The following is a 15,008-nucleotide window of genomic DNA, read 5'->3' as shown; positions in this document are numbered from 1 at the left end:
ACAATACTCTAGCTGATATCCACATTTTTACCCCAATGGAGCAAGTCAGTGAATATTTTTTTTTAAATCTGTAGATTCATGTATCAAAAATCTTACTAAAGCATGACAATGCATCATGAAAAATATACACTTTTTAGGGGGTAAAAAGTGAATTATCACAGCATATATATTAGAGTGCACTCAGCTCAAACATGAATCTTAACACTGACAGCATAAATGTCAAACTGTCAAACAGAGAAGCTAATAGCTGGAGGCAAGCTGGGATATTATAGCTAAGTATAATTCTGAATTGCAAGATATGTTAACATAAGTAGAATAAAATTATTTGAAATATTTCTTGTTTAAAGGAATAATCTTCTGTCACAGAAAGGGTGGAGTTCTGTGGAATTGTGACCAATGATACATGCAATTAATTCACTGATACATTTCATTTTTATTTTCAGATCATCATGACAATATGTGGCAATTTTAACTTCAACATAGCAAGCTATAAGATTATAAAAATGATGGTTGCTAGTGTTATAGTATACCACCTGCAAAAGAGTCTTCATTTATTTCTCCAAAGATCAGCATTTCAAAGAATATTCAAGTTTGAGCACTAGGTTGATTTTTTTTTTTTTTAATTGTGCCTAATTATGGCTTTTTTTTTTTTTGTCAAACAGACTCTGGTTTTTCATAACTTTCCAGTGTTATCTGTCTATACAACCTACCGGAAGTTCTGTCTTGGTATAGAAAACATAGATTTAGTTAAGCATTAGATTTCTTCGGTAGAAGTTAACTTTAATAAGTGAATGCTTGAGAAGTGTATCATAGCATCTGGAAATGTTTTGAAAGATTGACTTAAAAAAAAAAAAATCATACTCTGGACATAGTAAAGAAGCAAATACATTTAAAACCTTCTGATTCTTAAAATCAATGCATATCCAGGGAAGAAAAGATCTAATAAAGACATGGAAAGAAAAAAGCATTACAGGAAAAGCTAGAAATATATGAAAGAGGACATCTAATTTCCTTCCTCACATTGAATTTAGATACTGCTTCTGCATAACAAATACAACTTCAAGTTTAGCTTTAAGCAACATATGGAAATTTAGAAGATTCTGAGAAAAAGTGTACCAAGTATGACTGTGCTGTAGTTTAGCCCTACTCAGCACCTAAAATACCACACAGTCTCTCACTCCCTCCTCATCACCCTCTGCAGTGTGACAGGGAGGAGAACTGGTAAAGAAAGGAAGGCAAAACTCCTGGGTTGGGATAAAAAAAAAGTTCAAGAGAATAACAGAGGAAAAAGAAAACAGAGTTGGAAAACAAACAAATAAATAAAAAAGAAAAACAAAACAGAAAATACTTAATCATGTTATTTACAGTACAATAGTTCACAACAGATCCTGATACCAGCATCCTCCTATAAGGACCTACTCTAAGCACAGTCCTCACTTTATATACTGAGCATGATGTCACAAGGTATGAAACAGCCCTTTGGCTAATTTGGGTGAACTTATCCCAGCTGTTGGCTAATTACTGAACTATCCCAGCTTTGTCCCCCAGCCATAGGGGCCACCAGCTCCAGTTCCCCTCCCAGGTCAGGTGAATGTTAACTCTATCCTAGCCAGAACCAGAACACGCTGCTAGGAAATTGGTACAAATCCATTTGAATCATCCTTCAAAGTTCAAGAAATCTACACCAGTTTTTGCAGTGGCTTACATCACAGAACACTGGTTTGTGGCTCACTTTTACACATGTCATATAATGCATGTTTCAGTCTTTTTAATGTTGATATATGGAAGCTGTTTTGCAAAATAATTTCAGGTTAACAGGTAATCAAACACAGAACTTTTGCAAAGGCAATCTCATAAGTAAATCTTTCATGTAATTCTGGCATATTGTTTACAGAAATGTTGTCTGTGAGACAGATACACAGCTTCTACCACACATGTCTGTCAAGCTGGATTGAGGCAATGCAAGGAGATATGTTATCACAGAGCTATCAGTGAAGCAAAGCTAAATAGTCTTGTGCAGGTCAAAACATACTGATAAACCAACATTAACAACTTGTTGCTGAATTACAGGAAAGAAACCTATATACAGATGCAAAGTATTTATCATAATAGCTTTCAAAGATCTTAACTTTTCAATATATGATATAAGCATTATTAAATTATTAGCACAAATATAATAGAGCAACTTTATCTAAATCTCATATTAACAAAGATAAACACAGATATTGTGATTTATGTCTAAGATCAGATTCCTCCAGCTGCTGATATAAATCCTTACATGAACCCTAAAGGCAAGCTACTAGATAAGGTTGTGTAGCAGAAGCAGATTCCCTATGATTTAGGCAGTACTTTAACGCAATTTGATGTAGCACTGTGACTCAAGAAAGTATAGTTTATCTATATTTTCTTCTTGAATTACTACAAAGAAATACCTGTTGCATTTGTGGTAGTTCTTCTGTTCTACCTGTTTCCTTCTTGCACCTTCCAGATCTTAGTTCAGGAGGCATTGCCTATTGGGGAATTATTAAAAAATGCACGTATATAATTTTCTGTGTTTTAGGTATCTATAAAAGTATGTAGCAGTTACTTTTAAAAGAGGAGACTTTAAGACACACCAAGAGGCAATATCTGCAATTCTCCTGTCATACTGCCATAAATTTGAGGCAGCTAATCCTTTTTTACCAGTTGAGGTTCTGGTAAGAATATGGGATTAAGCATTTGGTTGTGGAGTGGGTGAGAAGCAACTGGTATGCCAGTTGATGTGTCAGTCATTGTTTCAGAGGCCTCCCAAGCACCCTGGGTCACTTGCAGAGACAGGAGAAGGCTTTTACCTTGGACTCTAGGTTGTTGGTACCTGGAAGCTATCACACCTGGCTGTCACTACAAAATGCTTCCAAGCTCTGCAGTACTTTTTGAAGCTCTGAGGAGAAACATCCTTCTTCCCCTTCCCACATATTTCTCCTCTCATTCTTTGAGTTTGATTTATGCAGCAGTCCTCACTTTTGCTATTCAGAAAAATTTTCCTCTTGCATTTACCTGAAACACTAATGCGTGGAAGAACAAAGTTAGTGACCAATATTAGGCTAAGTCAACATTAAGGACTCATGTGGCACAGTGGGAGCAGACATGTAAAATGAAACAATAATGAAGGCCATATTCCAACATTTACTTAAGACTAGAACAAGTCCTATCTTGGGGACTAAAAGTGCTCACTACTGTTTGGAGCATGTTAAGAGTACGTCTTTTGATTTCATTTAAAAAAATTAATTTCCAAAAGGAATCCAGTTTGTGTGCTCTGCCTTGGAGCTCAGTGATGTGAATCAAAGCACAGTAAGTCGGGCTCACTGTGAGATTTGCTTCAAAATCACTACTTATCTAACTAAGACATTAATACAGATGCATCCTTAGATTTACTATTCTGAGTCCCAAAATCAGACAGAAGGTTTTGAACTTGTCAAACCAGAATTTCAGGCTTGTAGAAACTCTTTGTCTTTTCATACAGATTTGGAACTCAAGATTTTGAAATCTGAAACTTTTAATTGAAGAAAAACCTGTTTTCTAGCTAGCTCTGTCCTGGTCTGCCAGCTACGTAGAAGAGGATAATTCACAAGAGACTCCAAACCAGCTGCAGCAAGTTGCACTCAGGGCATTTCACATGCTTTTTTTTTTTTTTTTTTTTGAGGTTGTCTCATCTGCTCTGCTCTGAAGTCTTTCATCTTTGCTCAGAATGAAAACCTCCACTGGCACTTAAAATCTTTGGAGAGGGGATGAAGAGTAAGGCATTAATTTACACTGTTAATTGATGTATAAATTAAACCATGTTCTCTTGAGAATAGCTGCTTCCCAAGTCAGATTTTCATGAGGAAAGTTATACTGGCAGTTCTGCTGCAATATGCCTTTCCCTGGAATGCAAGTTTCTGTAGCAAAAAAAATGAAGCAAAAATCAGTTAGCAAAATGAGATTCAGACAGGAGGAGAAGGGGGCTAGCAGAAGATCGGGATTAGTTTGTTACAAGTAACTTAGTTCTGATAAAAAATTTTGCTGTCACAGAAACAGCAAGTCTGCACCAGAAGGTATCTTTCCTGATGAATTAACTATTTGTCAGAGTTGCTGAATTTGTAGTGGGAGGCTATGCCCTTGTCTATTCCAATGCTTGCCCCTCAGTCCTGATAGCCTGGCTTTCTGTGCCAATGCCAGCAAATAGAGCAATAAATCTGTTCTTACTTCACCTCTTCTTCCTGCACTGCAGGGTGGGATTGATTATCATCCCGGAGTGCTTTTTCTAAATATGTATTTAGGACATGTTTAGAAAAAAAATATGAGAAATCTTATTGCTACCTCCCACAGATTTTTTTCTGGCCTGCTCTACAGTACTGGTGAACCAAAATCCACCTTATTTTTTCTCATTGCATTTGCTCAAAACAAACTAAGAGGGATGTTTCCTTATGGCTCTTCTCATAGCACTTGAAGGCTACAATGCCCAAAGATCACCACCCCAAACTCATTATTTTCTCTCAGCTCTGCCCTAGTGCCTTCTTGCTATAATGGAGAAGCATCTGGAGAAGCTGGAGTTCCCCTGTCAATTACTGTGATCCTCCCCATGGATCTGACTACATGCTGAACTAATCTGCTCCTTTAAAGGCAGCGTCAGTCTGCCCCTACCTAATGAACACAATGCTGACTCAACCTGGTCAGAGGTCTGATTAGGACACTTTTCCCCATGGAAAATGCCAGCTCACAGGAAGTGGATCACCCTGTGGAAATATGCTCCTTTTGACAAAGTGTTAGAAAGAGCACAAATAGGGTTTCACTGAAATCAGCTTGATCTTCTGGCCAGCCTGTCAAGGGCTAGGGGCAGTTTTGACACATAGGTTGCTTGAAGGGCTCAAAATTCAGCACCTTTTTGATATTTCATTCTTAATGTACTTTCTGGAGTCTCATATACACACAAATACTTTTCAAATTTGTAATCTTAAGCAAAGTAGAGTTGCATCTCACTGCCCAGTTCTAGCCAGTGGTTGCTCTAAGCTGGATATGTAGTAAGTAGAGGCTAATATCTAGTCATAATTGGTTTGTACCCCTGAGCATAGCTCTTCTTCTTTTCTGAACTACTTGACTGAAAATAATTATTCTCTAGAAGCAATCTAATGCTGGAGTTGCCTTACTGCACAGAAACAATGGACTTGCACTGTGACTCGAAACATTCATACAGGAAAGTGCACCAGAACTCATACATAATTTGTAGGAGAATAATTTCTATAATGGAGCACTATTAGTCAGACTCCTCAGGGACTGGGAAGACTGTACCTGCCTGTGGAGGATCCCTGTTGAAAACTTTGCTGTGTCCATCAAAAACAGACTACAAAGCTTTTCCGAACTTGTAGTTGTTGCACAGCTAAGAATAGGAAAGGAGCAATAGTAGCAAAGATTTCTTATTGTTATTGTTTAGCCAAAGTTGTTTGTTAGTTGTTAGCATTTTCTTGTGGGCCTGAGAGCCTTAGGGCTTTTTCAGGCCATCTGTAGCATATCTGAATAACCTGATCAAGGTCAATTTTTTTTTTCCTGGAGTGACAGAATAGTCAGTGATAAGTAATCCTACCTAGGTAGCACAAGGGTTTCCATTCAATAAGTAATAGAAATCTAGTCTACCATCTTCTTCCTAGGAGAGATGGGAGATAGCTTTGTGGATAGTCTTTGCTGAACCCACAGAGCTGCAGGGCTCTGAATAGCCCGGCCGGGAATTACTGCCACAGTCAATTCCATGGGTGAGAAGATGATGCAGATAGACAGATACTTTATCCTGTGCCTGTGCATGGCTTAATACAAAACCAGGAGCAGCTGCTGCTCTCATTACCTTGGTACGATTCAATAATCTTCCTATTGAAATTCCAGAAGGTGCAGTTTAGGAAGGGAACATGGAAGTAAATTAAATAGTTTATTCTGTGCGCAACCTAAGTGGGGCATTTGGCTTCATCACTGGATATCTATATGTACATGTCTACAATGCAGGTCTTTACATACGAGTTTGGTATATAGGTGTCTATTATAGTCAGTTAAGTCTAGTGAGGTTTTTAGGTCACTCTGAGTTCATGTGATCAATTGAAGAACTCTCTCAACTCGCTCAGGTTTACTGACCAGATATCTCTTGACTACAATGGGAGCTTACGTAGATCATTGGATGAAGTTACCTCTAAGTGTGGCATCTTTAACTTAAGTTTTGTCTCTAACACTGAATTCCACAAAAAAAAATGTAATCCCAAAATTCAAACACTGGCATTTTTTATGTCCTTGAAATGCAGATGCACTTTATTATTACTGTTCACTCCACTCATATTGCTAAACAATGAATACAATGACAGATTTTGTAATGGTCCGTAAAAATGTCCCAAATGCTATTGGACATAAACTAAGTCTGTGTCTATGATTTGTTCTCTTTTTGAAGTTGAACAGAAAAAAAAAACAAAATTGACATCAGATAAAGGCTTTGGTCTCAGGCTCATAGATGACCATGGGAACTGAAAGAAGAGCCTTCAATGAATTCATGTTAGGACCAGCTTCCAGAGACTCTTCATCTTCTACACAACCTGTGTAAGACTTTCACATTGAGATGCAGCCATGTCCTGGTTCTGGCCAGGATAGAGTTAATATTTACCTGAGCTGGGTGGAGAACTGAAGCTGGTAGCCCCTATGGCTGGGATAGTTAACTAATTAGCTAACAGCTGGGGTTAATTTACCCAAATTAGCCAAAGGGCTATTCCATCCCATCTGACATCATGCTCAGTATGTAAGTGAGGAGGGTGCTGAAGAGAGGCCCCCTGCTAGTTGGAAGAGACTGGATGTGGAGATCTGTTGTGAGCTATTGTACTGTATTTGTATTCTATCACTGTCTTGTTTTCTTCTGTCATTACTGTTAAATTTACTTTTTGTTCAATCTCAACCCACATGTTTGGTTTTTTTTCTTCTGGTTTTCTTTTGTTTACCAAATCTCCTCCTATTCTCTAGGAGAGTGGGGGAAGTGAGAGAGAGACTTCATAGTCTGGTCCCCATCAGGGCTGAACTATGACAGTTATTTTGGCGCCCAACGTGGGGCTTGAGGAATTTGAGATAAGGATTGAATTTAATTGGGAGTGGTAATGGGCAAAACAAGGATTGAACTCGATAAAAGAGCGAAATTATTATGGGGAATTTATGTTCTGATTGTGGTGAAGGGATAAGTGGTGAATTGTTTGTTAATTGTCTACCCACTGTCGGTGTTGTGAGGATATTATTTTGATTTTGGTGCAGGGAATTCTTTTTCTTCTGTTGATGTGTGTTTATTTTACTTATAATACTTAAATACGTAATTCGCAGAGGTGAGGGGTGGAATGTTCTGTTAGTGAGGGGGGGCCTAAGGTGGTAGCTTCTGTAGGAAACTGCTAGAAGTTGCTCCCCTTTGTTTAGTGGACTCGGCTGGGCCTAGGGCGGACTCACTGCTGGCCAAGGCCGAGCCAATTGGTAGCAGAATGTCCTGTGATAACGCCTCTGCGATAACGTATTTAAGAAGGGAAAAACAGGAAAAAAAAAAGGAGAAGATGTGAAGCAGCTGAGCGGAGGGCAGAGAGGGGGAGGTGTGAGCCTTGTGGGCCTTGCAGGCCTCACCCTCTGGCCTCCTGCCGGGCAGCCAACTGGGCCCAACTTGGCCCAGCCTGGCTGCAAGAAGAGATGAGAAGTTGAAGTGAATAAGATGTAAAAAGGATCCTGAGAGGCGTCTGCCAGCCTGTTGTGAGGAATAGCTGCAGATGCCAAGGTCAGTGAAGGAGGGGGAGGAGTAACATGGCTCCTGGCCAAGATTCCTCTGCAACTCGTGGTGAAGACCATGGTGGAGCGGGTCGTCCCCCTGCAGCCCATGGAGGTCCACGGAGGGGCAGAGATCCACCTGCAGCCCGTGGAGGACCCTATGCTGGAGCGGGTGAAGGCCTGAAGGAGGCTGGGGCCCGCTGGGACAGCTGTTCTAGAGGGACTGGACCCTGTGGAAGAGATGACCCACGCCAGAGCAGTTTCATGAAGGACTGTGGCCCGTGGGAGGGACCCCATGCTGGAGCAGAGGATGAATGCGAGGAGTTCTTTCCCCGATGATGACACAGCAGCGTAAAACAACGCGTGATGAACTGACTGTGACCCGCATTCCCTTCCCCCTCCCCGTGCCGCTTGGGAGGGGAGGTAGTAGAGATAATGTTAAGCCCGGGAAGAGGGAGGGGTGGGGGGAGGTTATCTTGTTCCCTGTCTCATTCTCCTGCTAATTTTAGAAATAAATGAATAGTTTTCCCCAAGTCGAGTCTGTTTTGCCCGTAACGGTAACTTTAAGGATTTCTCCCTGTCCTTATCTCAAACCTTGAGCTGTTTTTCTTATATCATCTCCTCCTATTCTCTCGGAGAGTGGGGGGAGTAAGAGAGAGACTGTGTAGTCTAGTCCTCATCGGGGCTGAGCTATGGCAACCCACAATGTGTGAAGTATCCAGTTCACACTGGTGCAAATTTTGCAGAAATATTGAGGAAAATATAGTCTGAGACTAAATTTACAACTAACTTCAGTACTGCAACATTCAGTGCTCCTGAGGCCTGATTTTCGGTATCATCTGTGGATGCCAGATTATACAGGAAGGTTTTCTTTATGAGATCTAGGAAAAAAGTAGATCCTAAAATGAGCACTCAAAGCAATGTGAAGTGAAGGAAGCTAAGTAGCAATTAATTACATATCTTTAAAACTTATGTACAGCACCTGCCTTGGCTTGCTGTCTAGCAGTGACTTGCACTTTAGTCATGTTTCTTCAAATACATGGTTTCACCAAGTAGACAGTGTAGATGGAAAGAGTCCACAATGAAAAATGGCTCCTTTTCCTCTATTTTGTACTTTTTCAGTCTCATTTTGGGAGCTTCTCGTGTTCCTTCTACACCATACAGTACAAGAATGGCACTCAATCAACATAGATAAAATCCTGCACAGTGATGGATTTTGACCACCAAAATCATTGGTCACTCTTTTTCTAAGGCACGGTAATAAAATGTATGCAGGGTTGTGGTTTTTGAGTACAGAGGAAGCATTAAGGTTATAACTTAAGCTCCCAAGCATTTTCTCCTTGATGCTTTCCAAAAGCGTCAAACTAGGATCTAACACTAATATGACAAGAACAAGCAAGCTTAACAAATTAGCTTGTTGGCCTCCCACAAAGAAGACCTTGTTTACGTTGTAAGAATTATAATTTATTTATGGTATATCCTTGCCTAGATACTTCCTCCACATTTTTAAATATGTGTGAGACTGGGACAAATGCTGCCAGATGATTCCATGGGATACGGTTTGTGTTGACACACAGGAAGTGAGCTCCACAGAGGAAACAAAAGCAACATTTAGATTTTATATTGGAACAGATCATGTTAATTTTTGCCCTTGTATTTCTCTGCAGTTGGTAAGGACTTAGCAAGTTTGCCAGGAAAAAATGAGCCCCAGATATTTTCTATTCAATGCACATTCTCTCTGAAGTACAATATCACACATGATATTGCATTCTCAATGTTAAACATAATTTGCTAGAAATTGCATAGTTCCTATATGAGTTTGTAATAGTGCCATTTTATCCACAATGATCCACTTTCCTGGATTGATTTGATGTGTGCATTTATGGAAGACTGAAACTCCAGGTATTTGTTTTGCCTAAAGGGGGAATCATCTGTCTGTTTGTATTGAGCTACTGTGTCAGTGTGCATTTACATGATTTTTTTTTTTAAATCACAGTGTATGTAGTGTGAAAATCTAATGTATGTCTGAAAAGGAAACTAAGAACTGATTTCTGCATCTAAGATTTAATCATAATTGGAAATCAAGAACAAATGCAAAATCTCCACCTACTAAAGGAGCATTTTAAGTGTACTCTTTAAAGAAAGTGAGTTTTATAACACTGTGCTCTTTGGCTTTGCATATTTTGAACCTGCTGGCCAACTTCAAACAGACAACAAAAGGTATAGAGATGTCAAGCACATTCAGTATTTTAAAGCTGTTTGAAAATGGGCCGCAGGCTGCTGGGTTATTACTAGCCACCCAGAGTGAAAGGCTGATAATCTTGTCCTTTGTTAGATGCTAAAGAACCTGTGTGCAGTATATATGTGGGAAACCAAATATGATTAGTTCAGCTGCTGACAGAACTATTTTTTGAAGTAAACTTTCCAGTCACCCATTTTTATTATTCTTCATATTAAAGACTTATAGTTGAGGATCCTAAAAAGAAAGTGATTTTTTTCAGGAGTAATTATGAAAGGAGGAAGCAAAATGGAGTGTCTCAGGCACTAAAATTCAGAAGCTATCGAAAATGAAAAAAAGTGGTGGGAGCATAAGTCAGAGAAGGAAAAAAATATATAGACAGCGAGTCAAAGACTGAATTTTAAGTAGTTTGAGACCACTGACAAGTAAAACTGTGGCGATATAAGTTCTAATTTTTCTGTCATTCTTACTAGTATTTAAAGGCATATGTATCTTTCTGTAAGTCAACTCTCACAATGAGTTTAATTCAAATTAATGACAGTGCCCATGAAGACTCCCACTGAGGTGTTGTCCTACCGTTCATATGATTCTTCAAAGGCGTCTCTACTCAAAGCTATCACATTTAATTCCACCATCTCAATTTATTCATGTGCAGATACTCTGTAAACCGACACATGACCAGCCTTAATGTGTATTCAATGACCAAATTGAAAGACAAGTCTTTCCATTGTGGAAAGATCCCAATTGTGGGATTAAGAGTCTTTTAAGGCATAAGATCCTGTAGATTCACACCCTCACTTACTAAATGGGAATGTTCCAAAATAGACAAGCTCTCACAGGCTGTGTAACAACCAACAGAGGTGGATAAAGGGTTGGGGTTTTTTCCTATACAATGGGGTTTTTTTTTTGTGTGGGTTTTTTTTTTTCTCCTTTAAACTGTTACTAGAACTTGTTATCTAAATTGACACTTACCCAGGCAAACGTTGTACTTAGGATTTTATATAACTTAGATCTGTCATTCTTCTCAGTTTTTATATATTTTGTTAAGGCATTGAGCTAGTTACATAGTCTACATGAGTATTCTATCCAGTAACAGACTGCTGTGATGATTTGACCCAATACTCCTGTCTATATTTCCATAACTCATCTCTGAGCTTCTCATCATGTCAGAAATACTTACCCTATTCATACTACTCACATAATTAGACACCAAATGGGGCAGTGACACCTGGGGACTAGATTAAATACCTAAAATTGAAAGTTGTTGCCACTTAAGGGAGTTCTTAGTAAATAATGCTATTTCACCCTACAGATTCAAATTATTTTGATGAAAAATAAGCATTACACAATTTCAGAATTTTTCAAATAAAAATTCAGCCATATTCACTTTACCAATGAAGTATGAGCCAATCTCTGTTTTCCACTAAGTTTAAACTTTAGCAAAAAACTTAGAAGGGTAATGAAACAAATACATATTACCTTTGTCAACTGCCGATGGTCATCAATATGTTGGGTGTGAATTGTGTGGATACTTTGTGTGGAAAAATCTCTATGTGTCAAAACACATATGAAGTGGATCTAAATACACATGTAAACTAATTACAGCAAATGCTTTAATTCTATTTTGTAATATGACTTTCATGCATTTATACTCAAATGATATTTGTTTCTAAAATATTTAACTTTAATTGAGCTTTTCATATTAAACTTTTCATTTACAGATCTGAAATTACATTACAAAGGCAGGCAAGTATCATTATTCCTGTTTCACTGAAAATTAATAAAACTTAGCAGGAAGGACTCACTTCATATAGTATGGACAGATAAGACACCTTTAGAGAGTTAGATAGCTAGACGATGATTGAAGGCTGAGAAACAAGAAATGCTCTTTCACAAAAATATTTTTTGACAAACTATTTCCAGCAATTAAATAAATGGGCACAGAGTAAAAACGGTTTGTTAAGTCTCATGGGAGATTAATAGTAGAACATTGGAGGAAGAGACCAGATCAACATTCTGTTTCTGTTGTAGTCAAAACGAATGTTGTAATATTCTTCTCTGGGTAGAGCATCATGCCAGGTTTCCTGATTTCTGCTTCCTAGGATTTCTCACACTGCCTCTCAGAGTTAAGTATTGTTGTAGCTTTGTGTGGGTCGTTACCAAAAAACAATCTCACAGCACTTTGTGGACTGCAAATCCCCTTTCAGGGATTTTCTTTTTCCTTTTTTTTTCCTTTTTCTCATTTTCCTTTTTTTTTTTTTTTTTTGCATTTATTTGTGTTTGGTCAAGAGATGCAAAACTATCTCCACATTGCTTATATTGTCATTTTTCTGAAACCTACAGAAAAAAAAAAATAATAGCTTTCACTAGATACCGAAAAATAGCTTGCTGGTTAATGCACTTCTAAATGAATTGTGGTCCCGAGCAACACTGGCATCCTGCATATTTTGCTATTTATATGTAAGTATTTATCTGCCTGATGAAGGGATGTGGGAGGGTGACAAATCTACAGGAAAGCCTTTCATTTACAATTGCCTTATTTAGACTGGGTGGATTAAATTTCTGTACTGCTGAGAAGCAGGTTAATAGGTCCTCCTACTTAAATCCAAGAACAAAGTGAATATTGCAGGCAAAAACATTGAAAAGATGAGCTCATTTACTTCATGAGGAACCTTTATCTTTTTTTTTTTTTAATTTTCACTGATTGCCAGCTATGTTCAGCTACATACTTCCAGTAGAAAACACACAGCTGAGCTATACTAACTCTGTGAAGGCTTTATCTAGAAAGTTACATTACCATGTAAGCACTCTTTGTTCTTGACTGAGCACCACTGGCTGATTTGTTTTCTATTATGAAATATCAGCTATAGTAGAAATATTTTGGTATTACTTTTATATCTTTATTTTTAATGTAGTTTGAATGAAGGGCTGTTGTATGAAAACCAATCAGTTATGACAAAACTGCAACAATCCTATGGCTACAGCTCAAGAAGAATTTCTTCCCCACAAGAAACTAAGTTCTTCTTCCAGTGAAGAAATCCCAGGAAGACCATTTAGATGACATGTAGGGCTAAGTATTATGATGAATTAGTTGGCAACTTTACCAAAGGATGTATCCAGATCTTTTTTTTAAATAACAGACACTCTGCAGAAAATGCTAGTATTTGAGCAAGTAGGAAATTTTAATATATTTTCTTAATGCTTGCAGTTGAAAGAAAGTCCTAGATCCACAGCTGTCTATCACTCTTCCTCTCATGCTTAGTAACAAGGAAATCATATTTCACTGAATTCCAGCACGAACAACTCTCTGTCTGACTGAATCCTACCAAACAGAAGTGAAACAATATTGTCATAACTTAGCCTTGATCGGGACCAGACTACGCAGTCTCTTTCTCACTCCCCCCACCCTCTGAGAGAATAGGAAGAGATAATATAAGAAAAAAGGCTCAAGGTTTGAGATAAGGACAGGAAGAGATCCTTAAAGTTACTGTTATGGGCAAAACAGACTTGACTTGGGGAAAACTATTCATTTATTACTAAAAACAAAGCAGGATAATGAGACAGAGAACTAGACAATCTCCTCCCACCCCTCCCTCTTCCCAGGCTTATCATTATCTCTACTACCTTCCCCTGACCCCGAGCGGCACAGGGGGGAAGAGAGAATGGGGGTCACAGTCAGTTCATCACGCGTTGTTTTACACCACTGCTTCATCATCGGGGGAAGAACTCCTCACATTCCTCCCCTGCTCCATCTTGGGGTCCCTCCCACAGGCTACAGTCTGTCATGAAACTGCTCCAACATGGGTCATTTCTTCCACGGGGTGCAGTCCCTCCAGAACAGCTGCCCCAGCGGCCACATCCACCTTCAGGCCTCCACCTGCCCCGATGTGGGGTCCTCCATGGGCTGCAGGTGGATCTCTGCTCCTCTTTGGGCCTCCATGGGCTGCAGGGGGACAGCCTGCCTCACCATGGTTGTCACCACGGGCTGTAGGGGAATCTTAGTCAGGAGTAGCATTACTCCTCCCCCTCCTTCTTCACTGGCCTTGGCGTCTGCAACCGTTCCTCTCATAAAAAATTCTTGGGCCCAGTCGGCCGCGGGAGGCCAGAGGGTGAGGGCTGCAAGGCCCACAAGGCTCATGCCTCCACCTCTCTGCCCCTGCTCAGCGTCTTCACATCTTCTCTATTTTTTTTCCTGTTTTCCCCCTTCTTAAATACATTATTGCAGAAGCCTTATCACGGAACATTCTGTCACCAATTGGCTCGGCCCTGGCCAGCAGTGGGTCTGCCCTAGGCCTGGCCGAGTCCACAGGACAAAGGGGAAACTACTTCTAGAAGCTTCTTGCAGAAGCTACCACTGTAGCCCCCCTCACTAAATAAAACCAGAACAAATATTTACAATAACTATTTCTCTCTACTTTTGTTACAGACATTTAATTAAATATATCATTAATATAGATCATTTGTGTACTGTTTTCTCAAAGGAACAAGTGTGTTTCCTAACTGAGAATTTAGACACTCCACAGGAGACAGAAAAATAAAAGTTGAGAGGGGATGAAATGCCAAAATTTCTAGACTGAATGATATTTTATTCTCATTGTGTTTGTGACATTCTTCCATTGCAGATCCCTGAGGGAAGTTTGTATCATCACAAATTTGCTCTCCTTTTGAGATCAGCTCACTCCCCCAAATCAGAACTTAGTGGAGGCAGTTTACTCTTTCCTGCTGGTGATTATGGAACATTACACAATCTGAATTATTTCAGAGAAATTTAGTTATATAGTGGGAGAGTCAAGGAAAGGCCAGAAGCCAGTAGCAGCAACACTTTGTGGGACATGAGTCAAGTCACTAAGTAATCCTGTTTTCTGCACGGTCTGTTTTTAGTCTGCTCATGTGTGTTCGAGCCAATGAACCCAAGCTCTCAGATTTTATTGTCAGAAAACCTCACTGAGTGTGATCCTTTCCTGGAATCAGGGGAAATCCCCAAATGGAGATG

This window comes from Chlamydotis macqueenii, chromosome 1, assembly GCF_036417535.1.
Source record: "Chlamydotis macqueenii isolate bChlMac1 chromosome 1, bChlMac1.mat, whole genome shotgun sequence".
Taxonomy (NCBI): Eukaryota; Metazoa; Chordata; class Aves; order Otidiformes; family Otididae; genus Chlamydotis; species Chlamydotis macqueenii.
This window is presented reverse-complemented; position numbering follows the sequence as displayed.